Source organism: Camarhynchus parvulus, chromosome 1, assembly GCF_901933205.1.
Source record: "Camarhynchus parvulus chromosome 1, STF_HiC, whole genome shotgun sequence".
Taxonomy (NCBI): domain Eukaryota; kingdom Metazoa; phylum Chordata; class Aves; order Passeriformes; family Thraupidae; genus Camarhynchus; species Camarhynchus parvulus.
The window spans coordinates 82,966,113-82,976,923 of record NC_044571.1 but is presented as its reverse complement, the minus strand read 5'-3'; the positions used below and the strand labels follow the sequence as shown (position 1 = coordinate 82,976,923).

Genomic DNA, 10,811 nt, shown 5'->3' with positions numbered 1-10,811 from the left:
ATAAAGCACAAATGATCTCATTCTGATCTTGCTTGCCCTGGGATAAAGCAGAAGTAATTTCACTGGATGCAAGCATTGCACCAGTGTAAAATTGCAGTGGTAGATGAAAAACTAGCAGTGACAGAGAATTAAAACAAAAAAGCACCAGCTCATCCTTTGAATTGTGGAATATTAAAAGAATCTACTGTTGACACAGAGTTTTTAGCTGATGAGTGTGCTGCCTTGGTGGCCCCTGCCCCTGTCAGTGTGACACATGTTTGAGAGGGTCCTGCTCTGTCTGTGCACTGGATTAGGAATCAGCTGTCAGCAAGGAGCGTTTCGCAGCGTGAGAGCTTCCTGGGTGTGATGGTGCGCACAACAGGCAGCCCTGGGGATTAAGCTGGCTGGTAACAAGCATTTGTATTTACCACTCTGGTTAACTTCAGATCAGCCTTCTACCCATTTCCATGGAAACAAGGGAAGTTTTGGTTCACTGTAAGTGGCTTAATTTACTTTCTAACTGTATGAAAAATAGAATACTAAACAGACGTAAAACTAACTCTGGAACATACTTTTTATAATATGATTTTAATCAGCCATGACATTTAGGGATTGTTTCTCCATACTTCCTGCCTGCAGTTATGGGTGAAGCTTTAATTGAGCAGTTGCTCCATGAATCTGCAACAGCATGAAGAGAATAAGTCAGGAGAAGAACTGTGAATAGTTGAGGGTCTTAAATCTTTGGTTTTGGTAGAAAAAATTTAATGCCCTTGCTTGTGTGCTTTCCTGTTTTTTTTTTTTTGTTTGTTTGTTTTGGTTTGTTTTTGGTTTTTGTTTTGTTTTGGGGTTTTTGGTTGTTTTTTTTTGGTTTTTTTTCTACAAGACATGAAACTGGAGAGACAAGAATGTGCTGGGAACTTCTTACATATGTATTATTTTACTGGAATGTTATGTGTTAGTTTTGATACGACAGAATAGTCACTCATCTAGTCAAAGAGAAACATGACATACTGATGTAAGATAGAGAAATGCACCAAAACTGTATTTTCCTCTAGCATTGGCATCTTCAAAGTCACCTTATAGGAGGCTATTTGCAAGTAAATTCTTTCCTGAATTTCTACAAAAAGTTCATATTTCCATTCAAATTAGAGGTGCATCAGGCTGGAAACATCATCAATGTGTAAAACAACAATTGCAGGCTGCCTTACATGGGTGATTTTCTTTCTCAAAGTGCTTGTCAGGGTGTATGCACCCATGGGCAAAGTGTGTGGATGTCCAGTAAAAGTAATTCTTACTCCTGGGGTACTAATAATTGGTAAATGTGTGAACTGCTTGAAAAAAAAAAAGGCCAGCTTTAATTATGCATTAATACCAATCAGTCTGGAAATCAATTTGGCTGACTCACAGTCAAAATTTAGCCTTATTCTCTGAATTTCAATAACTATGAGTTTTTATCTCAAGTTATATTCTAAGAGTAGTTGGAGGCAGCAGGGAAATTGGCTTTGATGTTTATCTGAGCATTGGAAATGAGTATAGCCTTGCATCTAAAACATCAGGGAGATGACGTTCCTTCCCTCCATGGTATGGAGCTGACAGTGCTGTTCATACTAATGCCCAAGTCCTCACTGGGCACTTGTGTCTCTGCCAAGTGATAAGGTCACCATTTTCCATATGGGACACTGAGAGAAAGAAATACTTTATGGTTTTTTCAATGTCACAAAGGCTTTTTGCTGTTGAGGGAATTAAACTTAAGTTGATCTCAACTTTTCACACTTTTCCCATTGCTCATCCCTTTTGTCCATGGCAGATGAGCTCTGTCTAACAGGTCTACCTAGAGGAGCAACAGAATTTGCCATACTAAATTCCAGGAATGTTCTGATGATAAACCATAACTAAGAATGTCTGTTTCCATAGAAAATACAGTCAGCCTCACTTATTAAAACATGTTGTAACAGGTGGCTGGGGTTCCAGCTCCTTTCCATACCTCCCTGACCAGGAATGTGTGCAGCTGACTAGAAGCAGCTGTGTGTGAGCTCCCCGAGCTGACAGCGGCTCTGTGAGTGGCTTTAATCAATAGCAGCAGTGGTTGGAGAAATGCAAAGACAACGTGGCTGAAATACTCTCCTCAGTAACTGGAGAATTTGGAGGAAAACCATGTGAATGCATTGACAGCATGATGGTATGTTTTAAGATAGAAAACCTGGGAAGGCTGGCCTCTGATCCTGCTGACATATGCTTGAAAGTAAGCCTGAAGTGTAAGGCTTTCAAATATTGTGAGATTTTGTGTGAGCTCTTCTCCAGCTATGGAGTCCAAGGAAACAGCAAAAAAATGTTAAACTTCATATGAGAAGGAAGGGTAGGATGCTTGTTTTTGTGCAAAGAAAAGGTTTGCAAATGGGAGTGCAGTGTAGGAAAAAACCAAAGAAACCAGAAATATGTATTATGAAATGACACTGTGAGTATCCCCAGATGGTACTTTTCATGTGTTTTAAAAGACACAAACTTACAGGCTGAGACCTGTATGTTTTTAATAAAAAAATTTTAATAAAAAATTCTTTTCCTCTCTCACCACAAAATGTAATTTCTCATTTTTAACCTGTGTTGCTATAGTGACTTGTTTCTCTGTTAAATCTTCCTTATATCCTTACAAACGGAGGTCCTAAGCCTTCCCTGATAAGTGTGTGGGCTGGAGACAGAATGAAAATGATTTTCCGCATACTGCAGTCATTTGAGTAGTGTTGCTGACGTAAAGGAGACAGATTGTAAGCTTTCATTATTAAATTGTATCAGGAGCGAAGCAAGCTGAGGAGACACTCTGGGTGGGACAACAGAGCACTGAAAAGTTATAGTGGTCCTCGAATGGTTTGGAAATAGAACAACTGGGGAAGGTTTAAAATGTGCGGGTTTTTCTGTGTCAACAACAGGTGTGAGCAGAACACAAGTCTGTCAGGAGGTGGCTTTGTTCTTGAGAATGGATTTTGGAGGCAGTTTCAATAATATCCAGATCTTGCGGTTTCAATAATATCCATATCTCTCAGGCAGAGACTGATATTAAATAGAAATCTGAACTATGTTAAGCTCCAAGGAAAATGATACTGTCATTTCAAGAAGGATTTTCTTACTCCTAGCACAGGCCATGAGGTGACAACAGCAGCATTAGATGTGAGGGCTTTTCCACATGGGCAGCAGGCAAGCTCGCAGTCCATCCAGTGAAGAGATAGAGCTTATGTTAGCTTGACACAGGTGAATGTGCAAATGCGGTGGAATGATGAAAAAAGATTCAAGACTACCACAGAGGTTCACAAAGAGCAGAGGTGTGCAAAGAGCAGCTGGGTTTGAAAACTTCCAGCCTGACTCTAGGCATTTGTAGTATTTACAGGGCTTTGTAGGGTCCGGTGGCAGCAGGGGAAGCTGGATGGGGACACGAGAATGATGGTGAGGTCTGCTTGTCCTTGTCCGCTCATGGCTCTGGGCAGTGCTGTGAGGCAACATCCACCATCTCCTTGGAGTCCTTCAGGAAACAGGAGGTGCTTTATCCAGAGTCTGCACTCTGATCTCCTGCCAGTCCATTTCTGACCTTTAATCTGAATTTTTTTTGTGTGTTTCCCTTTGTTGTTTCTACCAGTATTAATTATTCTTTCTGCTCACAGTTTGTTTTATATTTAGCTTTCCAAGAAGGACTTGCAGATTTTCCCCTGTGAGGAAAGTGCCCACCTGATTTGCTAGGCATTTGTAACCAAGCACGGTGCTGGTTAGTCCTCATTGCAAATCAAATCAGATCATCCACAAATCAATAGAAGACTGAAACATCTCTCTTTTCTAAATCGTGTCTGGGATTTTGTCTGCTAAAGGAATTAATTTCTGATGGCAATTATTGTTCCACTTAAAAATAATTAGCTTTATCTTCTACTTAGAAAATATAAATTAGGCGGCTGTCTTTGACTTGATATTCTCAGGAGCACAGGGAAGCTAAACTCTCTTGTATTGAGAAGGTTTCTGATTTATTAGCTTAAAAGCTGCTTCTGTAATCTGTCTAGGAATGTCTGGGGAAAAATAACAATTTATGCTTTTGGAAAACCCTATATTTCATTTTCTAACCAAAAGCATCCTTTAACTGATCATAAGCATGAATTTCACAAGCAGGGATCCCAGTGCTTTATTTCCTTTTTTATTTCATTTAAAAAGGCTTTATGTTGTTTGCCCCTATTTGCTGTCATCAAGTTGAAGCACAGCTCTTCCAATTCTCTGCTCCCAGTATGAAACATACTCAATTGTACAGGTCCCTGAGTAGGTACAAAGTAAGCTATTACAAAAGATAAAAGTCGTGTTCAGCTTCTAAGACTTCTTTAAAATTCGTTTAAATGTTTTGAGACCTTCTTTAACACAGGAGTAACCTCTGGCAAAATTTATTAACCTTTGATATAAATTTCTCATTTGATTTTTATTCCTCTTCTAAGTTATCAGTTTCTAATTCAGTTTTTCAATTTGAACCTCTGAAATAGAAATTTGTGGGCAGACTCTTTGCTGATGCAAACTGACTTGTGTTAGTTCCCAGCATCTGAGAATCTGACTTCTTACATCTTTTATAGATTTTTCTCAATAGAGTTTTTTTTTTCATTCTAGAACTTTATTTTCAGTTGCATTAGTAACAACTGGCATTAGTTTTATCTTTTTATGAGAGGCAATTGGTAGCTGTGAATGCAGCTGTGAACAAGAAAAATATTCTTCATGTCAGCTGAGCTACCTCTGTTTTTACCATGGCACAGTCAGTGGAGAGTGCAAAAAATGATTTAGGTTTAACATTAATGAGGTGATACTGTGGATTGTTTCACAGCTTAGGGCTTTTCAGACAATATTAGGAAGCTCCTACCTTCCCCACTTGTGTTTGCAAATCCTTTAAAGCAAAACAGTCCATCCTTCTTGCCTCTGAAAAATGGAGTAATGCCAAGAAACAGTGAGCTAAGACAAATCTGACAAAGATGGAAAATCTTCTCACTGGAGGTGTGCCTGTAGTAACCATTAATCCTAATTGTCTCTGCTGTCAGGAGTGGATCAACGTCCCTTTAAAAGCCACGACAATACTCAGAAAAATTGTCTGGGGGAGGAAATCAGCTGAGAACCCTTCTTCTTTGTAGTGCCAAATTTTGTATGGTGAATCATATCTGCCAATGCCAATATCTTTTTGTTTTAGTAGTGCTGCTTAGCTGGAAGCACTTTGAGAGAAGTAAATGAGTTGTAGCTGTTTCCATGTACTGTTAAGGGAATATTTTACTAAGAGTCAGGTGTGAGGATGAGTGTTGCATCTGGAAATGGACCTTGATGGCATCACTGACCCTCTTGCTCCTAAAGCTTTTACACCTGGAGTTACTATGGAAGGGATGCAGCCTCACTCAGACTGTTTGCTGAGTTTCAGGGCTGACTTTAAAACCAGTGGTAGAGTTGAGAAAAACAAAGTGAAGAACAAAGATGAAAGCGCTGAAGAAATAGGTCAAGTGATCCAGCACCAGTCACTAACTACAGCCCATGAAGTTTTGCAGAATTTTCCTGGGTTAGCCTGAGATGGAGTGAAAAATGGAATAAAATGGGCAAGGAGAAAGCCCAAAGGGTTAGAGAAGATCATGTTTTAGGAGAGAAATGAAAACTCAGGGAATATGTAATAAACCCAATTTTGTAATATTATGTCCAATACAGCACTTGAGGTTTCTTTTTGGAGATAAGTGATGTCGTAGCATGGTTGGCAGTTGCAGAACAAGAGTAGGTGTTCTGTGTGACACAACACCACTGGAGCTGCAGTCTTTAGTCAGGATTTGGGTTTCTCTGACATGAAGTAGAGCCTGAGTCAACTGTTCTGTGGCTGGCCTATCCCTAGCAGTGTAGGCTAACCCTGGAGCAGTTGAGCCAGAGTGACTTTTGCCAGGGACAGAAGAATTTGGCCCCTGCAGTCACTCTGCAAATTCAGAACTGAAAGTTTTTAACAAAACGCATTTTCCTTGTTGCAGTTAGGAGAAGGGAGATTAGTATCTCCTTCAAGCTGGAGGCCTGGTTTGGTTCAACAGTAGGTTTAAATTAACCTCATTATAAGTGGGAGCTTGATGGCTTTTTTAGTGCAGACATTTGTCTGTTTAGTTAAGATGGCTTCTTCTGTTCAACTGCTGCTAATTAGCATCCATCATTAACTGGTCCAGAGCTTGCAGCTCTATTCATTGAAATGATTTTTAATGGGAACTGCACCCATTGCAGCATTGGGTTAAATGTTAGCTTAATGAGGGTGTGTTCTTTATTTCACTGTAACTGAAGCTCTGTTTGTCCTTTGAAATAGGTAAAGGTTTCTTTACCTTTTCACTAAATAATTTGCTGAAACTGTGATCCTGAGTATGTTCAATTAACAGAAAGCCCATAAACACTAAAGAAATCCATTAAGGAAATGGGAGTAATAGACAAATTGGAGAATAATCTTTCGAATTAAGTTAGGTGTGAGCAAACTATTTAGCTTTTAGAGCTGATTTCTTCTAAAAGGTGTCATTTCCACAGCTCTAGAAAATGAAATCTTTATCCACTGAGGCAATGCAGCTCTGCAGCTGTGACAGCCTCTGGCTTTGAATGACACCTTGCCGATTGAACCAGAGAGCTCCAGAGTGGAAAGCAGGGTTGCTGCCACATGAGCGGAAGACATTGCCAGCTTTTCTTGCCTGACTTCCTAGTGCAGAAGCACTGAATGAGGGAAGCTCTCAATGTTGCTCTTGATGAAGATGAGCCTTACCTTGGGGGTGTGCTCCCTGGAGGGGAGGGGACAGGCCACTTTGATCAGTGTTTATATAAGGAGTCCCAGCAAGTGTGGGCATATGGCAACTGTCCGGTAACACTTATCCAGCCTTAGGAGCATAATCCCAATAATTCTTCTCCATCTGCACACTTCCTAGGAGTTACATAAGTAGGAAATTGTAAGTGCATGAAGCCAAAAATATGAAAGAATACAGAACAGATGAAGTGAGAGATTTTGTCTTAAAATAAAACTTTCTGTTCTGATTCTGATTTAGACTTTCTTCAGTCCAACTGTCATCCCTTCCCTGCCTTCAGTGAAGGCTGCAGGGGCTCGCACCAAGTCAAGTCTCTCTGTATGTGCCTCTGCCCTCATTGACCTTCAGCTGCTTTTGATGCCATTGACCATACCTTTTCCAGGATGTTCTTCCTCTTCAGGGATTTCAACACCTTTTGAATCAATCTTTTTGTGATCTTGTCTTATTTGGAATCACATTTGTCACATTTTTGTCCCATTTTGAATCGCATTTTGTCATCTTCCTACCTTTCTGTGTCTTTCTATGAGAATGCCATGAAGACCTGCCCTTGATTTTTCTTTACTCCTTTTTAACTTGTTTCTAGGTATTGTTGTCTACAAATACAAATTTATCTTACCATGTCTATGTTGATGGGGCACAAACTTGTCTGGATAATCCAGGCCATTTTTATTCTCTCCAAACAGTGGTCAGGGGCTGTTTTTCTGACAGGGCTGACATCTGGAGATCAGTTTTAGCCACCTCTGACACGACTCTCAATAATGATATAGAACCATAGAACTGTTAGGAAATGGCCTCTAAAGTCATAGAGTCAAACTATTAGCTCAGCACTGCAGAGTCCACTGTAAAACCACATCCCCAAGTGCCACATCCACAGGTCTTTTGAACACTTCCAGGTATGGTGATTCTACTGCTTCCCTGTTCCAATGACTGGCCGTGTTTTCAGTGAAGAATTTTTTCCTAATATCTAGTCTAAACTTCCACTGCAGCTTGGGGCAATTTTTTCTTGTGTGATTGACTCCTACCTGGCTACAGACTCCTTTCAGGTGGTTGTAGAGAGTGATAATGTCTCCACTGAGCCTCCTTTTCTTCAGAAGAATTTCTTCACCTCCTTTTCTTCTCTTTATTCAAAGAATATTTTTCATTGCTGTCACTTTTGGTCTCCTTTTGAGGCCAAACTCATGATGGTGAACTTTCTTACACACAATTTGGTCAGACTTTGCAAAGCCTTCTGCATACCTTCTTCTCAGGATGTGGTCTTTTTTTGACTGTAACATCACTAAAAGTCTTACCCAGGCTCTTACTCCTGGCATCTCACTCAAGGCAATATTCTCTTCTCCAGTCTTCTCCCATTTAAATTAATTCAGAATTTACATGCAGAGGCATTGTCCTATCCCAGTACATTGACACATCACCTCCTTCCTGCATTGTTCCATTAGTTCCTCTGTCTTTGTTTATATAGCATAATCTTGTGTTCATTTTGAACAACCTTCTTGTCTCATCCCCACATGGTTTGTCTTCTCTTGTTCGTTTTAAATGTCAGCTCTCATCTTTGATGTGCTGATACCAGATCCCCTCCTCTTGTTGTTACATCTTCAACTCATCACCTTTCCCAAGCTTCCCCTCACATGTGGAAGGAGCTCTCTCAAACAGCAGCAAAGCAACTTTCAAGTCATTTTAGAAGTACTTTTTTTTCCTGTGATGCCTTACAGAAACCTTGACAAGCTGATAGTGTGCCAAGGCAGATCCTTTTCATGCTGACTGATAGTTCTTGTATTCCCTGGCTGCCTGGGAGCCTCAGATGTCTCCTGTTTCAAACAGTGATGTTTTTGAGTCCCCTGTCTCAGCAGGGCCCTGTGATCTGAGGGACACAATAACAAATAGTGCTTCATTCTAGGCATAGATGAAGAACTATCTCAATTTTGTGCTACTGTGTCTTTCTCCTTTCCCCCTCTGCCCCAAGCTTACTGCAATTCTGTTCATCTCAGTTTCATAATATTGGTGATACAAACAAGGCAAGGCTACATCTCCTAGAGACTAGCTAGTTGGAGAATACCTAATATCAATTAAATGATAATGGTATCACCAAAATAAAAAATATAATTTATCTGGTAACTGTTTGCCATGGCTTCAGTTGGACCCCAGGAAGGTAGAAAATGGGGTTTCTGCATGGGTGAAGAAGTCTTCATGGCTTAATGCTTGCAGCAAATGACTTGTGAGGGATTGGTTCCTGTAGAGGTGGTTTCACAAGGGCCTTCATGTGCTCCAGATGTGGAAGAATGGGACCTGGGCACTGGGGACATTCTGTGCAGCTTGAAAGAGAAGTTCTTTTCAGGAGGTCTGTAGTTGTTCCCTAAAAAACAGAAGAGCAGGAGCATGAGGCAAGTAGAAAATACGTGCCTTGAAAGGTTGATTGCAGAACCAAAACCTCTGTTTCTTTATAGAAGGATATAATCAGTATAGAAACCCTGTGTTTTGTCTTAGGTGCAATTTAAATACTTTATTTCCTCTTAGGTAGCTCTAGCCAGTGATGAATCTGTTCATGGGACTCTCCTGGCAGCAGACCCCCATTTCGTGGCAAACACCCTCAGCTTCACAGTGTGCTCGCAGTGTTTGTCCAGGCACAGCCTGGTGGTGCTGTATCTGAGGGTGCCTCATGATGGTGCTGGTCATCAGAGGTCTGAGGCTCAATGTCAGGATGTCATGTTTCTAACAAAAGCCCTTTCAGATGGTTTTGTTTTATAGATTATGTGAAAGGAGGGAGGCCTTGATTAAGATGTTTTAACAAAAAACTAGATGCAAAAATCTCTGAAATTGTTAAAGAAATAGAGCACATGATTTCTGACTGAAGTCAGGGGGGAAGAATCTAAAATTCAAAGTCAAAGGAAAGTGCTATTAAAACTGAACTAGAAGTCCCCTTGCTTATTTATAGTTAAGTCATCTCTTCTTTTTACCTCCAGAGTGACAAAGCCATTTGCGTTTTATTGACCAGTGTGTCTTGATCTGCCTGATGACATTTCCCAAGATTAATGTGTCTGTTTCTCAACAATGCATATTCTTCATGATGCATCACAATTAACCACTGCTACTTGGTATGACAAGGAGGGACTCTTTTTATCTGCATCTGCATGACTTCTATCTGCATTTCAGATGACAAATAAACAGACACTTCTCTCATTTACCTATTTGAAATGAAAAAAAATTGAAATTCATGCTTAGGTTCCCATAAGATATAGAACATTTTGCAAGGGAAATTTGTTTGGAAATATAAAAAGTAATAAAGCCTTAACCAAACCCCACAATGTATAAGATACAGAATACACAAGCATATCCTATTATTTTAATACTTGACTTTATAGCTTTTATGTATATGTGTCTGTAGAAACATCAAATTAATATTCATAAGCTCTCTTTAGTGCATTTGTTTGTTTTCAGTATAAATTACCAGGCTAACACTGTTGTTCAGGTTTGCCAAAGAGTGTTTTTTAAACTCAATGGGAGTTTCACATTTTGACCCAGTTTTTCAGGGATGTACTTCTATGCTTAACTTGAAATTGTGAGTGATCCATTTGTCTTTAACATGACTCTTCACATGTGTCAAGTTAAACTTGTGTGCATTTGCCTGAAGCCACTGAGTTTTTGCCATAATAAATTTACAGACATCTAAGGAACAGCAGCTTCAGTTAGAAATTTTTTACTGTTTTATTTAACCTCAGTAGGTGAACATAAGCCTTTAATACGGATTCAAATTTATCTAATAATTGCTTTATTAGTTTTAGCTCAATTTCATATTTTCAGATAGCATGCAACATAAGATTTTTGACTCAGTCAAGTGTTTGGTTCCTTTAAGGAGGTTGCTAGCAGAAGCAGTGACCAGACATAGAAGTGGCCTTGTGCTATTTTCTGAAAGTGTTTTGGATAAAGATTTCTCCAGTCATGTAGTGGAGACATCCACTAGCTCATAAGTTTAAGAAATCCTTTGGGCTTAATTTTGCTAAATTAGTTTCTTGCTTTCTTCTTGGTTTCCTGCCATATATT

The 10,811-nt window shown here is 39.7% G+C and overlaps 1 protein-coding gene across 1 annotated transcript in view; it reads left to right on the top strand.

Moving 5' to 3' along the window:
* The first annotated feature begins 415 nt into the window (after window positions 1–415).
* DLG2 (discs large MAGUK scaffold protein 2) overlaps window positions 416–10,811 on the top strand; it is an 890,387-nt gene continuing 879,991 nt past the window's right edge. Inside the window, exon 1 of the mRNA XM_030950072.1 lies at window positions 416–474. The gene's annotated coding sequence lies outside the window, so the exon portion shown is untranslated. The remainder of the gene's footprint in view (window positions 475–10,811) is intronic.